The sequence below is a fragment of the Gavialis gangeticus genome, unplaced genomic scaffold, assembly GCF_001723915.1.
Source record: "Gavialis gangeticus isolate Ggan-Ray unplaced genomic scaffold, GavGan_comp1, whole genome shotgun sequence".
NCBI lineage: Eukaryota > Metazoa > Chordata > Crocodylia > Gavialidae > Gavialis > Gavialis gangeticus.
The window spans coordinates 47521244-47526853 of NW_017729026.1; the positions used below are offsets into that span (position 1 = coordinate 47521244).

At 38.8% G+C, this 5610-nt stretch overlaps 1 long non-coding RNA gene across 1 annotated transcript; it reads right to left on the reverse strand.

Moving 5' to 3' along the window:
- Positions 1 to 2704: 2704 nt before the first annotated feature.
- LOC109299733 lies at positions 2705 to 3463 on the reverse strand. Its single transcript, XR_002097972.1, has 2 exons — positions 3373 to 3463; positions 2705 to 2769 (listed from the first exon to the last, which is right to left on the reverse strand). It is a non-coding gene; the product is annotated as an uncharacterized LOC109299733 (long non-coding RNA).
- Positions 3464 to 5610: the final 2147 nt, after the last annotated feature.

Consider the following 5610-nt stretch of genomic DNA (forward strand, 5'->3'; position numbering starts at 1 on the left):
GCTTTATCGTGTTAATAATTTTTTTGACCTTGTACCTTGCAAAGTATCTTTTCCTATGTGGCATGTTCAGATTAAGTTTATACATGACTTGTCTCAGAAGATGTACTGTATGGGCAAACAAGGGTGGATTTAATCCTTGTCTGTCCTCCTTAACTGTTTTCACAGTGTAATTTACCCTCTATTTTGATTTTGTACCGTAATCCCTATACTCCAAGTTCCACCTAAATTTAATAAGGTAAGTGTATCCTGGGTTTACTTTTGGTGATTATTGTGTTGTTTCCTTTTTCTTTTCAGACTTCTCTAGACTCAGTGACTGTTTCCCTGTGGTTTAGATTCTCAGAATTTGTACAAATCTTTTTCAGGAAATAAGAAGGGATGGAGTTAGGACCATCTCTCCTTCCTTTGTACCTCTGCTCAGAGACCTGACTGAACTCTAATAGGTAACTTGTTCTCTCTGCTTTTTCCATCAGCTTGTTTGGAAAAAAGGATACTCTTATAAGCTTGTCTCAGACATCACAACTGAGTTTACACAAGCATCCCCTCCCCAATTCCAGCAAAAGTTAGTTTATAAACAATAGAAAACACACAAAAAAGGTCAAAACTTTTGGAGTCCAGTGATTTAATAGGTTAGAATGGTAAAGACGTATCAGTCTCGACAGCCAACATCATGGAAGATGGATGCAGTTAATACCTTGTCAAGCCACTATGGAGAAAGTACTCATTTACAGTGGGGTCAATCAAGGGTGGCCTCTATAGCAATATTAAACTCCTAAACCTCTCTGCTACTGACATCATCAGCAGTCCCTCAATATGCAGATGACAGTGTTCCAGTAAATTGGGAAGTTATTGGTGAGTCCAGAGATGACTGAAGAGGCTGATCTAAGATCTGCAAGTTCAGCTGAATACCTGGCAAAAATTCCAGAAGGAAGGAGTGGATCCTGGTGATATCAGGTCACAGCTCTTTCTTTGACCCTCTCATCTGCCTCCATAATTAAGTAACTTTGTTTAAGATAATCAATGCCTTGTCATACATTACAGTGTCATTGGGGATGACCAGTTCCCCCCTTGTCCCCCTGGTCACTGACTCGTCACTGCGGGGGCATGTGCCCCTCCCCGCCCAACTAAGGTGGCACCAGTCACCCATGCCTGGTACTGATGTCAGACTGGCCTTTAAAGTGTCCTTGAATATCTTCTTTGGCCCATCTCCTGATAGGTTACCATTGGTGAGCTGGGAGCATAGGACATGTTTTAGGAAGGTTGCATATGTCCTGTCCAATGGAGCTGGCACTGTATCAACATGTTTTCAATGCTGGTGGCATTCTGTCCCTTCTGTTGATATGGAGGGCTTTCTAAAGACATTGCTAATGGTAATATCTTAAGGCTTTCAGGTGTTTCCAATATGTTGTCCAGGTTTTATACCCATACAACAGGATAATGATGACAAAAGACTGGGAGACATGAAGTTTGGTTTGGGTCCTGATGTTATGATAAAAGACATGATTTCAAAGACTTTCAACAGCAGCACTGGAAGATTTTATTTGATCTAATGTGGAATATCAACACCTATGTTTAATTTTTGGGGAAATGTGACTACCCAGATAGAGGAAATGCTCAACGTTCTCCAAGGACTGCTTCTAATGGTAATATGTTGGGGAGCAGCTGGTTAGTTTGCGGTGGCCTGGTAAAGTATCTTGGTTTTAGTGAAGTTGACAGCAAGTCCAAGCTTCACAGAAGCAGTCAAAAGTGACTGGGAACTTTTCAGTTGAGTGGGCACACAATAAATATCAGCATAGTGAAGGTCAGTAATGGAGGTGTTAGTTATCTTGGATTTGGAATGTAATTGGATGATGTTAGAGAGATTCCTGTCCTTGCAATACTAAATGCTGACTCCAGATAGCAGTCTATCAGCAATAAGATGCAAAATAGTTACAATATAGAAGGAAAAGAGTGTTGATGCAATCACACATACTTACTTGACTCCAGTTCTAATGGGGAAGGGTTATAGTTATGAGCCATTACTTAGAATAGCTGCTGTCATGTCATCATGAGGAAGTCCGATGAAGGTAACATATTTTGGTGGGAATCCAGTTCTCATTAGGATCTTCCATAGGGCCTCTCTGTTGATTGATTCAAAGGGTTTAGTCAGGTGAAGGCCATGCAAAAATCTCTGTGTGGCTCACAGTACTTCTTCTGCAGCTGTTTAACAATAAGGATCGTGTCTGTCATACCTCTGAGTGGTCTGAAACCATGATGGGACTTGGGTAGAATCTTCTGAGTGAGAGAAGTGAATCTATTGAAGAGAATGTGGTGAGGATCCTCTCAGCTATAGAGTTTAATGCCACAGTAATTGCTACAAGCTAGCTACTTTCTTAAATATGGTTAAAATTCTGGCATTTCTCTAATCATTTGTTCATGTTTTGTATTTTCAGACTAGTGGCATGTAGTTGGTGAGAGCTTTTTTCCCCCACCATGTTTAATTTCAACTGGCATTCCATCAGGACCACATGCTTTATTGTTCTTACAAGCTCTGTGGCTTTTAAAGAGTTTTTAAAGGTTGATAGATCTTCAAAGTAGATCTTAATGGGGTGTTGTAGAATGGTTTCAGTGGTATTATCTTTGACATTAGAATCCCAGTTCAGAAGGTCTTGAAAATGTTCCTTCTACCATGCATTCACAGGGGAGCTGTCTTTAACATGTTGTTTTATCCTCAGACCTCAGAGAGATAGCTTCTTGTGTGCTTGGCCCATAGACAGCATCTGCAATTGCCTACTGGACACAAAAACAGAAGCAGATGCTAATCCTGATTTTTAATTAAGACACTAGATATAACAGCCACACTGCAGATTAAATCTGTATCCCACAGATTCAGGACCCGGATTTCAGCTCCTAAATCTGTTTTACTTAAATTTGCGAGTATGATCTGAATCTTTCTTTCCATTCACACAGACAAAATATGTCAGAAGACTTTCCCTTAGCAACTGTGGTCAACTAAGCTGTGGTAGAAAAAAATATTATATTTCCATGCAATTAAAAAAAAAGTAACAATGGCAGTGCCATTTAGCTGGTAAGTCTGGTTCATAAGTTGCAAGGCTATAAAGGAGCATTATGAGCATCTAGCCTGACCCCATCTATGATACATAACATAATATCTTGTCCCTGATTCTTGTTTCAGTATAAGTCAATAGAAGCAATCCTTTCACCTTTTTCCTCCTTAGTAGTCCTTCATACCACCCAAACAATAAACTATAAGTTGGCTTGGGAGTCAGCAGCTTCATTGTCTGGCTTTGCTCCCTTGGGAGTCCCTCAACATGTCCTCATAACACAAAGCAATACTCTTTGGTCTAAACAAACAAATAAATGCATAAAGCAAACCTTTAGCCTTTCTCCGTGCATCAGGAAAGGGGCCCTTCTTATAGGCAAGCTCTGTTAGATTTCAATCTGCTCTCTGCCCACAAACTGCTCCTTCCCCAGCTCAAACTCTATGTTCTTTCCCCCCTTGGGCTTTTAAACTGCCGGTAAATCACCCACAGCTGGGTTCCTACTCCAGGATTGTCTGCTTCCCTCATGGTGCCAGACCACCCTGTTATACTAAAATTATCTAGATTAACTTTAAATGAATTGCTAGATTGAACTGAAAATTGCAGGTGTTCAGCTTCTCCTCCACAGCATGCTACTAGAATACAATTTCCATGTAAACAGAAGGAGGTTTTGAGGCCCAACATACAGTGGATCCATGTTGGCATTAGGTTCAAAGCTCTTTAGGGATGTTTAGAAATATGGGGAAAGGATACTTTTCATGAACCCAGACTATGCAGTATTCATGGGAAACTCAAAGTATCTGAAGATATTAGAGACACAAAGGCAGCTATACTATTTTCAGTTCAGAAGGTAGCACATGGGAAGCTAGCAGACACACTAAATTGTCAATATAGATAATATGAGGAAGTAATCTGACTTTCCCATTTGTTGAAGGACGTTATTATTTTATTGAGCTTTTTATATAAAGCCAATAGATGGTATAGTTCTTGTAATGGACTTCTTTGTGATCATCCCAAAAGACTCATGAAAACTGCCTGCATTTTAGGATTTTATATTTTTTCCAGAAGTGTGAGTGGATTGTTGCCAAAAAGATTGTATTTTGATGAGTTAATGCTAGCATTGTTTAAATGAAAAAAATTACAAAACCAGTGTCTGAGAGGGTTGTTTTTTTTCCCTTCCAGATATAAATAAAAGCTTTTGATACATTTTTGGGATGAGTATGATGATAGCAATCTTGTCTTTACATGCTGTTGTATCCACAGCTTTAAACTACCCTGTTTCCATAAGTGAAGGCAGTCCTAGGAGACTAATAGTAGAGAGATATACAATATGTCATGATAACAAGCATTCAACATCTAAAAAGCTTTCATGATTAGGAGCATGGTGTTACTATGGCATGTCAGGACCAAGATTTAATTTTTAAATGTTATTTCATATTATCTCTACACATTTTGTAATCATTTACTTTTCAATCAAAGCTACAATATGCTTGATATTGCTGTGCAGTTGGTGGACAGAAGACACAGCCAGTGTAATCAATACAATAACTTACCAGACTGCACAAACAAGGGCACCTTTGGAAAGCACAGATTAGAAATTAACTCACCATTATAGTCTAGGCTTTCTAGAGTGTAAACTTTTTGGACAGGAATATTGCCTGTTTGCTTTATGGAACACCTTCTGCACTTTCAAATATGGCATAAACAATACAGAATAATAACTGGCTCTTCAACAGGAGTGACTATGATGAGAAGTGCTTTAGAAATGCATGTAATAATAGTCTGAGTTTACAAAATATAAGGGTATGTCACCTCTGCAATGACAGAAGAAACAGAAAATGTAATAGGAATATTTACCAGCTGGATGGGAACAAGTTATAGAATGTGAAAGCCAGCTGCTAAATAGCCTCTTTAGCAGTGCTGCTGCTTGTTTCTGCCAAATTTACAGAAGCAGATGGCAGAAAAGCATGGTGGGAAAGGTGACTACCAAAGACTGAACTTTATACAGTGTAGCTTGTAGGAAGGGCCTAAAACACCCTCTGATTTTACAGGCTGGCACCTGAGACAGCTATTTTCCAAATATTTTAAAATCCCAGTTACATTAGAGTGCTTTTAGACCATTTTTATAAACAAGGAACCTGCATGTGGGATGCAGCTATCTGAAGTGCTCTGGATTGGCTCTGTATCCAGCCCCAGTCAGGACGGCAAAGCAGAACATGCCAGGGTATTTTCCCTCCCCAAGGTAATGAAAAACAGAGCATCCCTGAAACAGCTCTAAGGTGCCAAGGTACTATAAAGGGATCTTATAAATGAGAATCAGCTCCTTGTTGACAGTAACAAATGGAATATATACCAATGAAACAACATATGGAACTGCATATATTTCATTTAATATTTAAAAAAAAAAGGAAAATGGTAAAGAAATTAGATGGAAGCATGATTTTCACTGAAAAAAAATAACTTTAATCATCTGATCTACCAAAATTCCACCTGAATATGAATGTTTGATTCATTTCTGTTTGCTGATTGTTTTTTATTTTAATTTTAATACTTTTTAGTTAATTACACCTGT